Source organism: Protopterus annectens, chromosome 6.part0 (genome assembly GCF_019279795.1).
Source record: "Protopterus annectens isolate FY-2018-M chromosome 6.part0, PAN1.0, whole genome shotgun sequence".
In the NCBI taxonomy this organism is placed as follows: domain Eukaryota; kingdom Metazoa; phylum Chordata; order Ceratodontiformes; family Protopteridae; genus Protopterus; species Protopterus annectens.
The window spans coordinates 1,866,410,779-1,866,432,424 of record NC_056737.1 but is presented as its reverse complement, the minus strand read 5'-3'; positions in this window follow the sequence as shown (position 1 = coordinate 1,866,432,424).

Genomic DNA, 21,646 nt, shown 5'->3' with positions numbered 1-21,646 from the left:
AGTATGACAAACTGACGAAAGAAAGAAAAGTCAAAAAGTTTAATCGGGACGTCAATGATTATGCTAGGGGACGCCCTTTTGAACTTCAGAAGTCAGTCAGATTTAAGGACATGACTATGGGTAAAGGCGGTGCCAGAACAAGGAAACGACCTAGACCAATTCTTAAAAATAAGGAGCAGACATATACCAGTACCTCGGGTGATGAGTCTTCCCCCACTGATAGTGAGGGCATTACATCTGACCACTCATCTTATAAAAAAAGAAGTAATATACCTACCCCTTTTGGGGTAAGAAGAAACGACGCGGGGGGAGGAAACACCATAATAGGTCCGGATTTGGAATCAATGGATGGAATAGTTCAAGCTTTTCTAAAATAGATGAAACTACTTTTCATAATGTCCTTAATTTGTCTAAGGTTGAGCTCACTCTGGAACAAGAAGCAATCCTCAATAAAGGCTTAGGGTTTGTACCTGGTTTCTTTTGTGATCAATACCAAACAGTAAATGATGTTTTGGAATTTTGCCGCTGTTTGAATCTTAAGATATTTTTTTCTGATAAGGTGAACAACATAGCTCAAAGATCTACTGAGTTTAGGTTTCTTAAATCTACATTCCAACCTCCTGCTAATACGCATGTTACAGCTTTTCAACAGGCTTTACTTAGGGACTTACATTTTCCACCTTATGGCTTCAATATTCTCAAAGATAATATTCATGAGACTGAAAGACAGGCGCTTGAGGAATTGAGAAATAATAATGACATCGCGATTGTTAAGGCAGATAAAGGTGGGGCGGTAGTGGTTTTGGATATGGATTATTACACACAGGAAGGGTTACGACAGTTATCTGATAACAAATGCTATATGAAAATGGACATCGATCCAACCACTACTTTTAAAAAAGAGATAGATAATTTCTTGAGTAGTGCAGTTGAGAATGGTATTTTATCTACTACCATTGTCAAACACTTGACGGTTAAAGATCCAAATAAACAGATACTGTACTTACTTCCTAAAATACACAAATCTTTGACCTCCCCACCTGGCCGACCTATTGTGTCTGGTCATGGTTCATTAACTGAACCACTTTCAGCCTTTTTGACAGAACACTTGAAACCACTGCTTGTCCATGTGAGAGCCAGAATCAAGGATACCACACAATTTTTACAAATCATAGCAGAGACTGAAATTGAATCCAACTGGCTGCTCTGTACATTAGATGTAAAATCATTATACACCAGCATCCCACATTGGGCTGGTCTCCAAGCATTACAGTTTTGGCTTGAACAATCTAACTTATATCCTCCTGGATTCAATACACTTCTGATTTGTATGTGTGAGCATGTTCTGAATAAACATATTCTTTTTTCAAGGCGAATGCTATTGGCAGTTACAAGGCACTGCAATGGGGGCATCCTTTGCCCCTATATATGCAGATTTGTTCATGGCCTACCTGGAGGAATATCTAATATATGATACATCTCACAACATTTACATTGTAGAAATGGATATCTGGCGTAGATATCTTGATGATTGTTGGATGGTGTGGTGGGCAGATACAGAATATCTTAAAGAATTTGTGGATTACCTGAACAGTAATATTTGGGGAATTGAATTCAATGGCACCCAAAGTTGCCTTGATTCCCTCTAAATTAAATAGTCGCCACAAAATGGATGCCCAATCCTAATATTATACAACATGGGCAAACCGAAAAGGCAACTCATGCATAAAATTGCAGCATAGAATGTGACTGGGACCAAAAGGCTCACTCACCTAATCAATTGGCACTCCCGTAAGTATATAATATGTGGCCCAAAAACACTGCCGCCTAATGATCAAAACATTTCTAAAAGTTACCAAAGGTTATAATAGTATATTTAACAAAATACAAAAACATGTTTACCGAATCAGTCACTATTCTTCATCCATTGCGCCCATCATGGTTCCATGCCAATGGAGCACTGTGCTTAAATCTGAAAAGTTCCTGCAATGTAGTTCCCAAAAACAAGAATGTAATCCGTTCTGCACAGTCACACTCAACGACCAAAGCGTGCCACCTCTACACACAAAAAAAGGTGTCAATTGTAGATTCAAAATAGGAAAAACACTTAACGACCAAGTGTTCTTCATAAAAAGTACCTGAAATGAGAAAAATGTCCGATATCCGACCAAACCAAGCCCAAAAGTACAAATACACAATGTCTGACATAAAACTGAAGCTTGCTTCTTGGTTCGCTTAACCCAGGATGGTAATTACGATACTCGAATACGCCATACCAGCTTCCGACACAAATAAATAGTCCACAGATGAACACATAGTTTACAAAAACCCTGATGAAACATCAGGAGTGAGATACAAACATTCGTTGGCGTCTCTCATAGCTGAAAGTTACTTCCCCTAGGTGAAGAGTCTTCTCCCACGCAACTGGAACAAAATGGCTCCCAGAGAGGTACAAATAATATACAACCACACCAAACCTCTCACGTGGAGCAATGCACGGCCAACCAAACTACTAAAACACACAACGGCCAGCAATGAATGTCCCAAAATGGTTTATTAGAAAAAACACATAGGATATAAAAATATATCCAGCTCCAAACCGGTTTCGGTTACCCCTTCTACAGTGGAGCATAGAAAAAGGTGTAAAAGCCAACAAATGCACCTGATACTATTTATAGTATCAGTTGAACAGAAATCATCCAATGAAAATGCAATATAATGGTCTAATAAGACCTACACACCAAAATACAGTATTATGGTCTAATGCCTATCTGCCAAATATTGGTCTGATAAATTAACTAGGAACCAGCTTTTGGAATACCAGGACCGTCAGAAAAACAAAAAAGGTGACAAGGTCTTGAGATTGGTTACCACATATGGCAGAAACAATCAGATTATCAGAGGAGTTGTGGAGAGAAATTGGAATATCTTGATGGCTAATGATATTCTCAGACAATATCTTGGGACACGTTGCCAATTTTCTTACAGAAGGGGCAAAACTTTAAGTTCTATTTTTTCACATTTCAAACATCATGGTAGTGGAGGGGCCCGGTATAAACAATTAACAATGACGGGCAAAGAATTGATTGGTACTTTTCCTTGTGGACATTGCATGTCATGCACTGACATTAATAAAACAAAATCCTTTAGCAGTGCTAATACTAGCAAGGTTTATGATTTAAAATTTTTTGGGAACTGTTCAATGAGTTGGGTGATATATCTTACCACTTGTCAATGTTCGGCATTTTATGTAGGAAAAACCTCCCGGCCATTAAAAATTAGAATTGGGGAACATAGGAGTAACATCAGAAACAAGAAAATTACCAATGCTCTTTACCAACACACAGTTAAACATCCCACGGCCAAATTTAAGTTTACTATTATTGATCGGATAGTTGGTGATAGAAGTCACCAACAAGGATGGGAAAATATTTTGACACAAAAAGAAAAATATTGGATTGTACACTTGGGTGCATTATTCCCCCCTGGTATTAATGACCACCTTTAGTCTATCTGTATAGGTATTGTACCTTGTTGACCAAATACATACACATTTGTCTCTTTACACATATTCTTATACGCATATAAATATATTATTTAATGTTATATAATTTTTATTTTTATTAATATAACATGCAGTTTTCCGACTATGTATGTTATTATGATTTTTCCTTCATGATTTTTCCTTTTTGAATGCATATACTTTATTTTTGGTGTTTTAAGGTCTTATTAGACCATAATACTGTATTTTGGTGTGTAGGTCTTATTAGACCATTATATTGCATTTTCATTGGATGATTTCTGTTCAACTGATACTATAAATAGTATCAGGTGCATTTGTTGGCTTTTTCACTTTTTTTCTATGCTCCACTGAAGAAGGGGTAACCGAAACCGGTTTGGAGCTGGATATATTTTTATATCCTATGTGTTTTTTCTAATAAACCAGTTTCTAAAGCAAAGCATTCATTTCCAGCCTTGGGTTAAAACAAGGAAAACATGTCCAGCACTACAAAACCCTCATGTATGGATTTTGAGTTGGCTGGATCAGTTGATTTAAATATTGCATACCATTAGATATTTTACCTATTACACATTAGCACTGACCTGTTCATTTTCAGTCTTTAGCCTCTTACACATAAAGAACTGAAAACTTGTTTTCAGTAAAAGCTCGATGGGTGACATCTTCTGTAAGGTAATTCCTGAGTGGATGTCCAATCCGTTCCAGTCCGTTTGCACATCTTCCAATCTTAAGGATATTAAGAATAGGATGGTGTGGACATGACAGCACAGCTGTACTCTAACAAATGCCGTATTCATGAGCAAAGAAAGTCTGATAGGTTTTTCTGTTTGCTTGATTTGCTCCTGTGAAGGGTGGTTTTACAGATGGCAAGCAAAAGGCATTCAAATGGATTGCCTACTGCATAACATTATTCCTACAGAAAGGTAATTGTCCATTAGCTGATGTATTAACATTATCATTCCAATAGTAGGAGGGAACTGAGTGCTTCATTCAGAAAAGTGTACATGAATGATATCTGTCCCTAGGTTACTTTCCTGTTGCCATATACTTCTGCTAAGCATTACAGCATAGACTGCCATTCTGGGAATAGACTATCTTTCACTAACTCAGTGCAACAGGGTATTCTAAAATCTCTCTTTCTGACCTGTTGTTATCATCATCTGTTGGAATTTTAGACACTCTCTTTGGTTTTGCAAGTGTTTTAAGCAATGGAGAATGTTCTGACATGTAAAATATAACAAATATATGAGTACTAACCATATCATCTGATTATCAATATGGTCTCCTGCAGTCAGTGTCTTATTCAGCCACATTCTTTCCCCTTAGAAAATGAAATAATCTGCTCTGTCATGACATAATAGTAGAAAGATGTCCTGTTGCATAAACTTATATAGCCTGTCCATTTAATGTGTTTTCTTGCAGAAGTAATCCCTGTTCATGTGAGTGTTTAAGTGCCAAACAGGGATGATACTCATGGGTTAAATGGAACATGTCAGCCATAAGTGTAAAGGTTTAACATTTAAAGAATAGCAGGAGCGTACCTGTCAACCTGTTAGTGCAAGAAATCTGGAAAAAGCCTGACAAAATGGGGGGACAAAAACCCAAAAATAGGGACAGGTTTTAAATATTGCTCTTATACACTTAGAAAGTTGCTATTGTAACAGAGATTGTGTTAGCATGCATTTTCTGAATGGTTTGAAGTCGGAAACTCAAATGTATGTCAGTATATGGTGACTTCAATCCTCAGATCATCTCAGTGACTTGCCAGAAAACCACAAATTTTATGAGAAGCAGACCAAAACTTGGAGGCAAAAATCTGGACATTATGTGAAAATCTGGACAGTTGAGAGGTATGAGCAGGAGACACTCTTGAAGTCCATCTAATAAACAGTGTATTTTCATCATCTATTTATTTATCAAAATCTAAAGTAGTGAACAGGAGGTTGTGTTCCATTTATAGATAGATCATAGCCTTCATCCTCCCGCGGTAATGACTATGCCAAGATGCTGGAAGACACCGTTTGTATGATAGATGATCCTCCAGTTCAACAGCAGGGAAGTTAATCTATTTGCCACAGATGAGTGGATCAGCTCTTTGTATTTTCATGGATATTATGGTGGTCATGGAATTTTACCAGTATGGTCAGTGGCTGCTTCATCAACCTGGAACTGGCACATGACTATTCATAAAAGAATGTCTTAAGGGAAGTGCTATAACTGCATGAGATCAGGAATGCAGTGATGTACCATTTGGTTGTCACATTTTTGGAATGAAATGTGTGCCTGCATTGTAATTTTTATGTCATGTACATTCATTGCTGACACAGGTTGTTGCCACAAGTGTGTAGTCTCCTTCTTTATCTTCATGATATCTTTGGAGATGAAATCAAGCTGCCAATATTTAGAGAGTATCCAGTCTGCAATTATGAGATTTGTTGCTTCAATGATTGTAGACAGTGCAGTCATCTAGGTGCCAAGGTTCTGTGATCTCAGTTGTGGACTGCAGCATGTTCACTTGTGAGTGCAGGAGTCAGTAGTATCACTTTACGTGTTATGATTCTCACCTAGAAAAGAAAACATTTTTCTGTGGGGGATGTGCAAGTAGATGCTACAGTGAAGAGTTTAAGCTTCTTGGAGACATTCAACACTTAGGGTAGAGAAGATCAAATGAACTAGCAGATAGGTGCAGTGATGGCAGCATTACAAACGTTGGCTGGACTTTGTAGGTGAAGCAATGCCTGAATTATAAGAAAATGTTTTTAGCTCATGTCTATGCTCACCCATGGCCACAAGCTTTGAATAGTGACCAGAAGGATGTATCAAGCTGTAAGAGTCTTATACTACAGCCTCTTGTCCATGTAGGATCTGAGTGTCTAGGGAACTTGCCATATAAAAATGTATCAAGAATGGCCTGCACAGATTAAATTCCTGGATCAACCCAACTCACAATGGAAAAGTTATATCTTCTCAGCTTTCATGGGAATGCCTTGGATACTGCAGTATGAGCTTTGCTGGAGAAAAGGAAGTTGGTTTACCATGCACAACATATTGTCACTGCAACTTTCTGTGCAACAGACAGTTTAGAAAACTAATGTAGGTAAAACACTGATTAAACGGTAGTTTTAAAATTGTTTTCTGCTATACTGAATCTATAAGTTAATATTTTGCTTATTGCTTAGAAGGAAGGAAGCAGAACTCATGAAAAATTAAATATGAACATTTTTTCATGGATTGTATATTATTGAATCGTGCACCTCTGTGAATGTGCAAGTAATATTATGCAGCAATGTTAGATTCATATGACAATGATTATAAGAAAGAAAATACATGAGTAAATACCATTTTCTCAGATTAAAATCTTAAAGAGACTAATACTTTTTCCCATCTTGGACCTGGCTGTAAAACCCTTTATGTCTTGCCTATCAACCCAGATACCTCTTGTGATGGTCACTGGTTAAACTGAATACAACCGCCATGGTGAGGTGAGGTTGCCGAGCACAAATGGGGGGGTGCCATGGAGCCAGCAACCTGACATGCCTCCATGCTGTTCTTCCTAGTGGCCTCAAGCCCATTATGGCCAGGCTCCCTAAAGTAGCCTGTGAGTTACCTCTTAAAAACAATCCTTGATGGCCAGGGATATACCTAAATTAAACAAATCAAAATCTAAACTGTTGAAATGTACTCTATCACTGCTATAAAAATCAAAGTCCAGTTTGCCAAGATCTTTATGGTGGATAACTTAATGCCTAAATTGGTAAGTTGCATGTGTCATTCTGTAACTGATGAAATGCCTGGTCCTCTCAACTGCTCTGCAACTGATAGCTCCTTCCCATTGGATTCTCAGCATAGTCGCTGACCAAAAGAAAACTTCTTTGTATAGTGATGAAAGACACTGCATGTCAGACAGGATTCTAGCAGGCAGGAATTTTTTCAGGGCCATCATCAAATCATTCCCCCCAAGGTCGATTATCAAGGCCTTAGGCAATCTTCCATTTGTTACAAGTTGACACCAAATTTCCCGTAACTGACACAGTAAAAGTCTTGAAAAGCCAAAGCAACAAACTAACCATTTGTGAAGATCTAAAAAAAACAGTGTACACAGCCAGGCAAACCAGAGCTTGGACTGCAGTTCTCTTTCTAAAGGAATATCCCAAATCCAGATAACCTCTTTCCCTGAAATAGAAATTAAGGACTTATTGTCTGCTGTATGACAAAAAGATGTCAGACACCCACCTTTTGTTTTTGTAGGACCTTAGCCAAATGGTCTTCCACGGCTAAGTCAGAGGTGCGGCCTATTCTAAAAGACTGGGATGAATACCCCTGAGGATGTATGTCTTGCCTTCAATGTCCTTCCATAAGAGGCGGTTTAGCTCTGACAAATTAATAGGCTTGCCACCCTTCCAAGTGCAGACCAGGCCCAATCATAAAACCTCAGGGGTGAACCTGTGCAGTAAATTAAACCAGTGAACTGGGCAAATTGCCAAACACCTAGACTTATCTAAACCTGCTTGCTGCTCTTTACCTGCTAGGTCTATTGTGGAGTTTTTAACCCATAACAATATAAACCCACTGGAATTACAAGACCCTCCCAGCAAAGGCAATTTAATAATTCACTGGTATGGAAAGCACCCATGTATAATTAAGTGAATAAGGCTGCTAAGCTAGAAAAGGTGTAAAAATCAGTAGCTACACTGTACAGTCCGCAAACAATGATGCCAAGGAGGTGCCACAGTACTGGCTTTCTGGAATCATTAGAATGTTCTCCCAACCTTTAATCAACCTGCCAGACAGCCAAATACTGAAAAAATCCTTAAGGCTCATGATGTGTGCCAACCAGCCTAAAGCTGCTAGGTGAACCTGTAGTGTGCTGGGAGAATCTACTGGAGAACATCTGAAAACCACAAAATGAAGGATCAAAGGCAATCCCCATAATCTGTGACAATGGGGTAAGGACCTTTAAAACCCCTTAAAAGTCTGGACTGATGATGACTATACCTTCCTAGAATTCCTGGCCCGGGAACTTGTCAGCAGCAATGCAAGTACTCTTCTCCAAATAATCATACTTCCAGAGAAATTGCAGTGCCATTCAGATCTGCACTCTTGGCTAGCTGCTGAAACCTAGTGAACTGAAAACAGGAAAGGCTAGCAGCAATATGCTTGTGGTGGCCAGGCACTTGTAAACTCCAAAAAGTCAAATTAATTTCCAGACTCAATAAAACTAAAAGCCTAATGACAGAGTACACCCATTTAGACTTGGTGACCATTTGTTGAGAGCATGGAAAACTGTCAAGTTGTCTGAATGAAATGAAACTTTGCTGTTGCTTAATTTGTCTTTATACATTAGAGTGGCTACCCATATAGGAAAAATCTCCAGGAAAGCAATATCCCTCTTCCTATCTTCAGCCCATACTCAGGTTAATTTTCTGTGAACCAGCATCCTTGGAAATAACCAGCCATGCCAAACCTTTCTGACGCATCCATGAAGATGTCTACATCACTGGAGGACACCTAAGACAACTGCCAGAAAAAATTGCCATTGGATTGGTTCAAGAACATGAACCACAGGATGATGTCTTCTTTGACCCTTTTGATCAGAAGAACCCAGCAATGCTTAGGTTTCTTTCCTTTCAGCAAATCAGAATCAGACTGGAGGAAAGCTGTGCCCAGTGAAACCACCCTGCAGGCAAAATTCAATAGCCCATGAGCTGCATGATTTCACCAATTTCTATTTCAGGGAAAGAGGTTATCACGGAAGATTTCCAGATTAAATGCCTGACCTGCTGTAATTTGCTTGGTGGAAGTTTAAAAGACCTGTCAGTAGTATCAACTGTTAATTCCAAAAAGGTCAAGACCTGACTCAGCTCTTCTAACTTGTCATTGGCCAAAAGAGCTTCTAAGGTAGAACAAATCTTTGAACACCATCATCCCTTCCACAGCCCTTTTCTATCCTTCACTTGCCATCAGAAAATTATCCAGGTAATGGATTACTGACTGCTGTGGTGTCCTGCACTGCCAACATCAGTGCAAGATTGTGCTGAACATTTCAAATGTAGAACAAGCCACTGAGCATCACACGGGCATGGTGGTGTCAAAAAAGAACTTCCCATCAAACTGGAATCCCAACAGTGGACAGTCCTCCTGCCTAATGGGAAGTAGCTGGAACACCAACTGGATGCCCAGTTTGCAGAGCCAAAGACCAGAATAGCTCAAGATGGCCTCCATTATCTGATCCAAGGAAGGGTAATATACTGTAGCCTGCTCTTTGTCAATGAAATTGTTGAATGAGGCACCCACAGGTTGCGAGAGGTGGAGAATCAGACTGTACTCACCTTCCTGTTGCTTAGGAACTAGACCGATGGAAGAAATTTTAAAAGCAGGCCATGGAAATGTGAAAAAGGAGCCAGTTACCCTGCTGACTGCACGTTCTTTTTCAATTAGCTTATCTGCTATGTCTTCAAGCACCTTAATGGATGAAAGGTTTCTAACTGATTAAGAATGTAATGAGACCAATGAACCAGGTTTGAAATCTTTGCTAAAAACTTTGAGAATGACTGAGACTGTTGGGATAATCAGACAAAAATGGGTCAATTTATCTAGTCTGATTGGAATGTAGGAGGGATGTGGACTGGCCAAAACCCCTACCAGATGCAACTCTGTGTGAGGTGATGCCATGACTCCCCCATCCTACAATTACCCAGCATCTGCATGCAGGGTGGCATTTCCTGGAACCAGAACACAAGTGAGTGAATTTACAGGATGGCCACAGGCACTTACCCTGATTGAAAGCCCAGCAGAACCTACTTTCCTCATTTTTTTTAATAAAAATGTTTGACTTATGGGTGCTGAGCTTGTCCAACATGGCACTCAGCCAGATGTCAGGGTGACTTAGCTCCCAGCTGAGAAACTTATCTATGGCTTTTAATTTCTCTAACCACTTATCATAAATTGACCAGCCTGAGCTCCCTTTGATGTGGTGAGTTTGCTTAATGACCAAAAAGTAGGTCAGCAAAGGCACTGTCTAGCTTGGATTTTTTTCTATAATAACGGCCATGAAACCCATAAAGCCTAAAAAACATTAATCCCAGTTTTTCACCATCACACTAGCTGAGGCCTTTTTACCAATGGCTGCAAGAGCTGCCACCAAATCCCTGTTGATCGCATTATCAGTGTCAATAATGTGCAGTATTCCATCTGTATCTGTCAAGTCAAATATCTCCACAAACTAACTTTTGCAAATCTTTTCTTTAACTCTGGTGGGGACATGGGCTGTGATGTGAAACCTTAGGGAGGTGAGAACTGCTATTATTTAATGTGGACATTGGTGATAAAAACTGGGTAACACTAGTGTCCAGGTCAACCACATCAACACTCCTTGAGGAAGTGACAGCCTGAGTTCCACTCAGCTAGGTAATGATAAGGAAGAATCTAGACCCATATCTAGTCCTCCTTGTTCCCCAGATCAAAAGGAAGGTGTGGCAGCACAATTCCTCTCTAATGGTAGGCCAAACAATCTAGCCTACCCTTGCTCTGGTAATGAATTGATAAACTCTTCCAGAGATTCTTCCAAAGACTGGCCCTACTCCTGGAAACCCCTAGAATTATTACCTTCAGTTACTGTTGGAGTCTCTACTGAGGTTGCAGGATTATTACTCAGACCTAAGACAGCTGTTTTTGTCTTTCTTCTTGACCTCTTGGAAGAGGGGGCCCATTAGCCAAATCTTTGTTGGGAATCACCACCACTCTTTTCCTGCTGTGCTGCCCTTGTTTCATCATCTGCACTGCCTCCAAGTCAAAAAGCAGACCTTGGGCATCCTGCGATAACTGAAGTCATCTGTCCTTTAAAATCTGCAAAGAAGAGGGACCTACAAAATAGAAAAGGCTTAGTGCCATGCTGGCCCAAATTCAACAAGGAAAAAAAAAATTTTTTAGCTGTCATTGTTGGATAGGACATCATGATTATGTATATAAATTCATCATTAACACTAAAGGTGTTGTATAATACCAGATTAAATATGACCAAAAATCAATTTTTGTCTGCAGTCTCCAAGATGGCACTAAAATTCACCTGAAGGCTTGGTGCCCTGCTGCTGTGGGATTCTAGAACACTGCACTTCACAACACAGCTAACATAATTTTCCCTCACACATATCCCTAGTGAAACACAAACACAGCTGCTTATACAATATTAATACTTGTAGCTTGACACCTTCATAAATTAGGATAGCCTGAATCACAATACAGAATCTGCGAAAAAAGCAGCTATAGCTTTAAATATTGTCATTCTGCATTAAGTGCAGTTCAACACCTTTTCTCTAAAGATGCCAGAACTTAAGTGATCAAGAAAGGCAGAGCCAAGATTGACTTGCCAAGGGTGTTCTTGAAAATGAAAGACAAATGAGAGACATGCCACTGTACACCATCCATCAGCTCAACCACCAGTTATCAATCAGGCACACTTTAACATATTAGAATTACTAACTTGCAATATTAACAGAATAAGAGTATGGGAACTAATATATATTTTCTGAAGTAGAAGAAATTTATAAAATGACAGTCATTACTTATTAAGTGCAACATATGACCCTTTCTCAACATTCACCAGTTGTTGCAGTTGAACCCATTTCTCTGAGGAAAGGACAAAGATCAACATCAGATGCAGCATGTGCAGCTGAAAACCTGGGCTCAGCCCAATCACCAGATGTTAACCCAGGATACTTTAAACATTACCTTAATCAACTATGAAGTTAACCAAAAAAGAAAAAACATACTATACATCTCTGACTAAAACTGTCACAGTTTAAGTGTAACCCAACACCTACACCAAAATTCTCCAGGTTTAGAAGGAAATAAGGGGGGGGGGGAGTAAAATTTGAGTAAACTCTGGAACATCTGAAATTCAGGGATAGTTGAGATGTGTGTCAGCCTATCCATGAGAGGGCATCCCCTTGTTATGAAACAGAATTGAACTGATGTCCCAAATCCAATTACTATCAACATTGAAAGATGTAAAACTTATTCTTATTATTTTTTTGTTAACACAAGGAGATCTTTTCCTTACCTCACACTACCCCAGCACTGACCAAGACAGCAGGAAAAAAAAAAAAAAAAACAGCCAGGCGTCAGCACTTGCAGTGGCTGCCGCAAACAAGAAAAGACACCAAATCCCCACCTGATGAATACTCTTCTCGGAGTACTTACCTGTATGGTCACTGGCAGATAGTTCCATCAAATCCTTCCATTTGAGCTGCTGAAAAAATCTGCCTTAGGAAAGGTGTCACTTCACTTTAAAAGTCAGGTGACCATGGACCCACCCTTGGACACAGCTTGTGGACAATGCAACATACGGGTATGTTGTCCTTATGACTCATATACAACATGCATAATTTTACAAACTCAAGTGTTTTTACTAAAAGAAACACCAGCAATAAATTCTACATGGAAAAATATGCATTTTTTTAATTCTTCCACATTGAAGATGTGGTCCGTAGTCTACATTTCTGCCACACTGCCATGTGCAACAGGATTAGAGTGTAATGTATTCATTCAACAGGAATGTAGTAAGTATCACAGCATGTTCTGTGTTGAGAATGCACACTGTAAATGGAGAATAAAAAACTCAACTGATTTTTTTTTATTACTTAAAGTCTTAAAAAGAACCAGGCAGATTAACAAAGCACATTCTGAACTGAGTAGACCACATCACTCTGTAGTCTGGATAACTAGAGATGCACAGCCAGGCAAAGTATCAATGATGATTCAGATGGCCACTACAAATCTATCAATTATAATCATTTTGAAGCATCACACAAAATGTGTCTCTTTAGTTATTACTTAAACAGTAAAAAAATTAAGGAATTTGAATTTAAAAGTTATTGAGGAAAAGAAGTGCATGGTGTTTCAATGTAGGCATGGCAATCTATCTATCTATCTATCTATCTATCTATCTATCTATCTATCTATATCTATCTATCTATCTATCTATCTATCTATCTATCTATCTATCTATCTATCTATCTATCTATCTATCCATCAATCCATTTATTTATTTATTGTTTTAGGCCTGCTAAGTACCTAAGCCAAGTTTTCCTGAAAAGAACTTTGTTTTGAATCTAGGTATGACCACCTTTTAAGGCATACAGTCTTCTAGGAATCTTAGAGGTGGTGACTATACATTGCAGAAAGAAAACATGGAACAAGTGAAGCAATGACATTCAGAATACCATTATGTATTGCTAGGGCACTGGTGATGCAGTGATATGTTTGTGTTTGTGTGTGTGTGTGTGTGTGTGTGTGTGTGTGTGTGTGTGTGTGTGTGTGTGTGTGTGTGTTGCTTGTTCTTATGTTAAAATGCATTTTTTAAGACAACAAGTTTTTAAAACATTGGAATTTGTATCAAGCTCACAGAAAATTTTGGGAAACACATCAAACAAGTGACAGTACAATGTATCTGCATGGGTGGCATAATTTAATCAGCTTGTGTTGTTTGGTATAGAAGGGTAGGGAAAGTCCCTTCAAATCAGTAATTTAGCCTTTGGTTCTACTAGTACCACTCCTATGGTAGCAGAGTGCCATTATTCAAACTGGAGTATGTTACTTCCTCTGAACTGAGGTTAAAGAAGAATGACATTTGATGGAGTGGCTTAACCTACAATCTCAGTGACAGATGAATATTTTAGCACTGACCTTTGTGGCATGACAACTTTTTGAGTGCAGCCAAAGTTTTTGTCTCACCAGATGTAACCAGGTAGAGAACCATTTTGGCAATGAATGCAGTAGAGAAAGGGTGTAACAGCAGATAGAAATATGCAGTGATTCTGCTATCAGATGTATTTCCACTTGCACCAGTCAAAGAAATAGATGTGTTCTCTGAGTTAGGAACAGCAGATAAAGTGTAGGCTGTGCTGACAGTGGCAACAGGCTCTGGACTTAATTGCTAACTAACAAGTAATGGAAAAGAGTGTCTTGTACTTTTGACCAGGTCCCAGAAATAAATGAACAAATGATACTGATGGCACAATATTAGTTGGATCTATTTGATCTTTTGGTAAAGAGTAGATATGAATTATCTATATTGTTGTAAATAGCAGCATAACCAGAGCAGACACTGACTGCTGAGTTTTGTGCAACTGCTTTTCTTGACTTCCCCATTATTCTTCCATGCCGAGTGTATTTAAAACATATCCTTGGATTCAGACACATGCTTAACTTGGCTGCATAAAGGTGAACATGTTAACGCTGAGTAGCACAACATGGCTCTCAGATAATTATCAATGAAGGTAACAGATAAAAATAACTCGAGGGTAAGATTGGGAGCAGAAGAGAAAAATTGAAAAAACACAAAATACTCCCAATGTACACAGGACTTAGCTTTAATAAAAAATAAAAGAAAAAGAAAGCGCTTTCGCAGACATACACTGTCGCTTCATCAGACTAAAAATTTATGTTTAAATAGGAATGAATAGAACCAATTTGTTCCAATTAATTAATCAATCAAGCAATAAAATTAGTAGATGCAATTCAAGTAAAACACACATACTTAATTTTAGAATATTTACAACTTACAAAAATATATATGCAACTTGCAAAAATATATATAAAAAAACACACACATATATATATATATATATATATATATATATATATATATATATATATATATGTAGATAGATGCTTCTATCTAAAACTAATGTTTAAGCCTTTTTAGTTTCAAAAAGGGTTTCACAGAAAAAGCACCATTTAGTCCTGCAAATGTTTCAGCATCCAACAATAAAATCCATTTCTGTTCCAATGCTTCAACTTTTGTTTCTATGTCGCCCCCTCATGGGCTAACATTCAATGATTGAATAACAAAAAATTTAAAAATATGTGTTTCGTCAGTGGCCATAACATTGTTTGCTAAGGCATTGGTCAACGTTTGATTGCAAATGTCTCTATTATGTTCTAATATTCTGTCTTTTAATAATCAATTTGTTTTACCTACATAAAAATATGGTATTGCTGACAAAAGGCAAAGTAAACTATATTTGACATACGACAGTCTGCATAGTGTTTAGCATTTATGGTGAATTTTCTAGTGGGATGTATATATACATAGCTGGAATAAATATATTGGCAGGCAGAACAGTTTCTGCAAGGGAAAGTTCCTATTCGAGTAGATTCATATATTCTCCTAGTATGGTTACTATCTTTATTACACAGATGCTGTTTAAGGGACATATTATTTCTAAAAGAGAATGAAGGTACTTTATCAATTTTGTTTCTCAGCTCAGGATTGATATGTAAAATATGTCAATTTCTTTTGATGACATCACAATATTCGTTGATGTCACTGGAGAACTGAAAAATAACCCTAGGGTAATTATTCAAATGTGCATCTGCCCCTTGAATTTCACATTCATTTACAGCCATATCTTTATAATATGGTTTACATCTATTGTTCCTATGTCTCCATGCTTCAGTTATAGTGGTGTTTATTTCTTTTTCAGAGTAACCCCTCTGCAAAAACTCCTGTTTAAGCTTAGCCAGGGCATTGGGTGCCTTTGAGTCATAGTTGTGCAGTCTAAGTGTCCTATAGACTTGTCCTTTAAGCACATTACATGCTATATGCCAAGGATGCATACTATTTCTATGTAGTAATGCATTCTTTCTTGTTGGTTTTTTGTAAATACTACTATGGACCTGATTCAAATCGGATTTAGTAAGGTGTACATCTAAAAAATCTATTTCAGTTGTGGAACATTTATAACTAAATTTTAGAAAATTAGTACTCCTGTTCATGTAAGTAATCAATTCCTCAAGTTCCATATTATTTCCTTTCCAAAGCATAAAGACATTGTCCACAAAACGGACATACCATGCAATATGGTCATTTAGACAATTGCTTGGAGCTAAGATGGTTGTCTGTTCCCATTGGGTCAAAGTTAAGTTGGTGTAGCTATTGGCACAAGCTGTGCCCATAGCTACGCCAACCTTTTGTAGAAAATAGTCTCCTTCAAAGAAATACATTATTTTCAAGAATGACTTCCAATAAACTACATATAAGTTTTGCATCATCATTTGTAAGGCATCTTTGCCCATTAAGAAAATCTCTAACCATCTCAATGCCCCAGTCATTAGGAATGGATGTAAAAAGTGACTCTATATCCAAGGTCACAAACATATAGTCACTATCCGTTGTCTGAATCCAGTTATAAAGTCGTTCTAAAATACTTTTAGTATCTCTTCAAATAGTATGACATTCTTCTAGAAAAGGATGTAACCTGTTTTCAACATAAATCAATAGAGCTTCAGTACACCAACCACCGCCAGAGACAATGGGTCTCATAGGTGGGGGAACCCTGTTCTTGTGCATTTTAGGTAGCCCATATATTTTAGGAATGACAGGATATGGTGTATTGAAATATATAAATAAGCTCTCATCTATTAAACCTGTCATTAAAAGGTCAAATACAAGAAAATAAACTTTCTCCATAATCCCATTAACAATATGTTTAGATATGCAACTGTAAGTGCTAGTGTCTTGCAACAATAGCTTCATTTGATTGATATAAACCTCTCTATCCAAGATAACAATACCATTGCCTTTGTCCACAGGTTTAATATCAATGGAATGTAGTTCTTTTAGTGCATCTAAAGCATTATAATCACTTTGAGACATATTACAAAAACCAAGTCTAGTGCCCTTATCAAACAAAGACCTAAATTCATTTTCACATACATCAATAAATGTTTGTACTGTTGGATCAATAATGGGCATAAATGTGCTAGGTCTTTTAAACGAAGAAACATTGTCAATATGGTTGTCATTATTAAAAATACATTTTAAGGACAGATTTCTTCCCTACAAACACAAGTCTTTTAGTAATTCAGCATGTTCCAACTTCTGGCTGGAATAGCCTTTATTTAAGAGCTGAATTTGTTCATTAGTTAAAACAAAAGAAGATAGGTTAAAAACCAAACCTTCATTCAAAAACGGCGTCTCTTCATTGTGGGTGTGTTCCTTTCCATGCTGTTCATTCTCTCGGGTCTGACCTTTCTCGTAACACTCCTCGACCTGTTCTTGAAGGGCAGTGGATTCATGAGCATAAAACCTGCTCTTCCTGTTCTCTCTAAAAAAGGTTATTTAGAGGAGAGAACTGATGTGTTATTGTTCTGAGCAGGTGTTGTTGTTGAATCGGTGCAAAAAGTACTAGGAGCTAGTTCTAAGGATATAGAATGTTCCGCTCTATTCAGTGCCGGTAATTCGGTGGACTGGACAGGGTTAGCAGTTAATGGCAGGCACATTATATCAGTCATATCCCTTTGTGAAGAAGCATTTTGTTCAGCACTTTTCAGTGCCAGTAATTCATTGGCTGTATGGTTAACAGCCATTGACGAGTACGTAGTCTTCACTACATCTCTTGGTGTAGACCCACTATTTGAAGGATGACATATATGATCAGCTGTTTCTCTAACATTACTTCCTGGTTGTTCTCTTGGCCAGGAAAAAAAAACGTGTTGCTTGCGGAAATCTTGTAGATCTCTCTGCAGTTTTTTTTTTTATTTTAGTAGTTTGGAGCCTGTTGTCATAGGAAATGATACTCTCTTGCAAGTGCTCTAACTTATCACCTGTTAAATCAGGTGAAAAATGGTTAGAGATATCCTTTTCAATACGTATGATTTCATTCTTTAAATCATGTTCTATAGGGGTAAAGAAATCAATTAACAGCTTCATATAACCAGCACTGAACTGTAAGTTAAGTTCCTGCCATCTACATAACAGTTCAGGATATTGGTCCCCATAGCTTGGCATATTTAAGATACACAGTCCTCTTGGAATAACCTTATGTTGTAAGGAGGCTTAGAGATGTAGGCGCTGCCACTGCAGCCTTTTATATTTATACATTTTATTCTCCAAGTCTCTGAAACATTTCATAAATTCAGGTTGATTCTTGTTAAACTCTCGATTAGTTTGAATCCCAGAAATACACTGTAGATCCAACAAAGGATTTTCACATAAATCAAGTACCCGAAGTAAACGTTCATTACCAGTTTCTTCAGAAGGCAGGTTCACAGCAAAGTCCATTGTTTCAGTCATGTGTCCCTCTTGTTAAACAAAAATACAAAAAAGTAACAGATAAAAATAGCTCAAGGGTAAGATTGGGAGCAGAAGAGAAAAACTGAAAAAACACAAAATACTCCCAATGTACACAGGACTTAGCTTTAATAAAAAATAAAAGAAAAAGTAAGCGCTTTCGCAGACATACACTGTCACTTCATCAGACTAAAAGTTTAAAATGCATCAAATGTTTAAATAGGAATGAATAGAACCAATTTGTTCCAATTAAGTAATCAATCAAGTAATAAAATTAGTAGATACAATTCAAGTAAAACACACATACTTATATATGTAGATAGATGCTTCTATCTAAAACTAATGTTTTATTTCATAATTATTTGTCTGTGGCTTGGATTTCTACAAATATGCTTGTGATATTCTTCATAAAGTGCAAAGTGCCATATTATTAGGCAGGCTGAATAATGTTCCACCTACACTCTGAGTTGCACTTTGATATAGATTCACATAAACACACACTCAACCAAAGAAAGTGAAACTTCATGACATTGCTAGAATTGTTGAGGGCCATAATGGTAGGCTCCTAGTAAGTCTCACCCTGTTTAATTCATTTAAATGAGGAAGAAATAGATGTATAAGAAAGAGAGAGCAGAGGACCTTACAGAAAGAAAAAGGGAAAGTGTGTGAGTGAGTAGGAGAAGACAGATGTATATTTTTGTGTTGTGCCCTTTTTTCATTTAGGGTAGATAGCAAGGAAGGGTGGAAGAGGAAGGAGAATATAGGGATGGAGACAGGGGTTGACAAATAAATAAGCAAACTGAAAAATTAAAAAAAAGTGGGGCTGATGCAAATGGGGGAGACGATGGATGGGTAACTACTAAAAGAAGGAAGACAAGTGGTGATAGAGGGGACTAGAGTTAAAACTGGGAAGTGAGGTAACATACAAAGGAGATGAACACCATGATTCATGTGACAGTGGTAGGGTTCCAGCTGCATTTCATGCTGTCTTGGCAAGGATGCAGGCAGAGGTCAGTCCCCTTCAAAACTTCCATCACAACTGAGTCCTGCCTCACATGGCATACTCTGGAGTGGCTGGCAGTGGAGTCATATGAGGATATCCTCCAGGTGGACAATATGGGCATCAAGCCACTAGTCCACAAACTCCAAAACACTATTGATTCTTGCCAGCTAACATACTTGTGGTATTGCCAGAGGGTTAGATAACACCTTTCTTGATCTACCACCAGAGAATGCCAAGTAACGATCCAAGTTTTTCCATCACTACATGACATGTGTTACCTAGCTGAGATACAGGCATGGAGGCAGATTGAGACTTGACAGGAGAAGGCAGGGATTATAGTAAAGTGAGTACCACTGCTGCACCACAGACAGACAGCTGCCACTATAACTGCATAAAATAGTAATACAAATACAGAAAAATAAAATAAGAAGTATCAAATGCAAAATATAAGGAGGGATACTGAAAAAGAGAGAGGGAGAGAGAGAGCAAAAGCATTTGCATCATGTAAGTATTCAGTCATACTAGGGGACACATTGATGAGTAAGCACTGCATGTGATATGTTCCTGCTGGAAGATGTGCATACAAGGGAAGGTTGAACATTGCCAAAAGTTTCATGGATTTGGATTTGTGTGTTACATTAATGTTGGTAATATGCTTATGGACCTCAACCATGGGCAATGTGTGTAGGTGTACCCCTACAGGTATGTAATGTAGGATATGAACAAGGAAGGGCTATGTGGGCAAGGACACTTGGATAAACTATAAAGGCCAACATTATCATCATGCTAGTGAGTCTGACAAAAGTCAGATAATACAGTGCAAGTAACATGAGCGGCTATCAGTATATTGTGGGAAATTACTATGATAAAGGCTGATATGTATTACAGGACAAAGTACTCATAATGGCAAAATCACATATGAGCATGTCAGTCATAAGTGGCACATCTATGGACATTTAGCATAGTTACAATGGGGAATGTTATTTGTTATTGGACCACTAGGGCTGTGGCAATGGCCACAGCATGTTACTGCAATGGCAGCCATGTATGCTTGGCACAGTGTTGTAGTAGGCATGTTGTAAGCATATTCTGTGCCAGGCATTTGTTTGCCACTATGAATGCAAGAAATGCACTGAAATGTTTTGTGTGTATCAGGTCTCCTGCTAGCCTAAATAGGGAAAATTTGCCCAGCAGTATGTAGTGGTGCTGCCTATGCATGTTGCAGTTACCACTATATAATTATAATATAGGTTGGCATACAGCTTGCATACCCAATACTTGTATGTAATATGAAAGTAATCCTAGTTACTCCCTTGCCTGGAAAGACATTCCATTCATCTCTGAAAAAGGAGACTGGTCTCCTCTATCTGCTCAGCAGTGGAAAAAATACTAACAAAATGAGAAGGATTATGAATTATATGTCCTGCAAATGCCTTTGTATTTACTGATACAATATAGTAAACTTGACCTGATATGCATACTTATTTTAAATCTCAGGAGTGCTCTTTCTAGCCTCTACTTCCCTTTGGCAAAGAAGATTGAGGTGGTGCCTCTTCAGGCCAATGTAGTGGTGACTGCACTGTTCACTAGAGTCCCTGATGCCAGCAATTAATGTCCTGGCAAGCTATACCAGGCAACCACCTTATATGTGGACCTCTATAGAAGTCTGAATACAGGCTCTAATTGCCTGTCTCTGTGCATAAGTTACAGAAATATTTTTGACTCCTTAGAGCACAACCTGGAAGTGCTGCCACATGGAGAACCTTCTGAAGCTATAGCCACTTAACAGGTCACAGTCCAAAGGAATACAGTAGCACATTGATATTGAAGCACATTGCTGCTGCACACACGTAACATACATCATTGTGTTTTTAGTCAAGATGACATGCTTTGGTGCCACCATATCTGTGTGCATACATGGCATGGCAGTATAGTGTTAGAGTCAAAAACCTGCCATGTCATGAGAGTCACCACATCACAGAAACCACATTTTCTTCTAGATGTGCACTTTAGTGACTCTGGTTCATAATGAAAAAAAAAATTACATTTG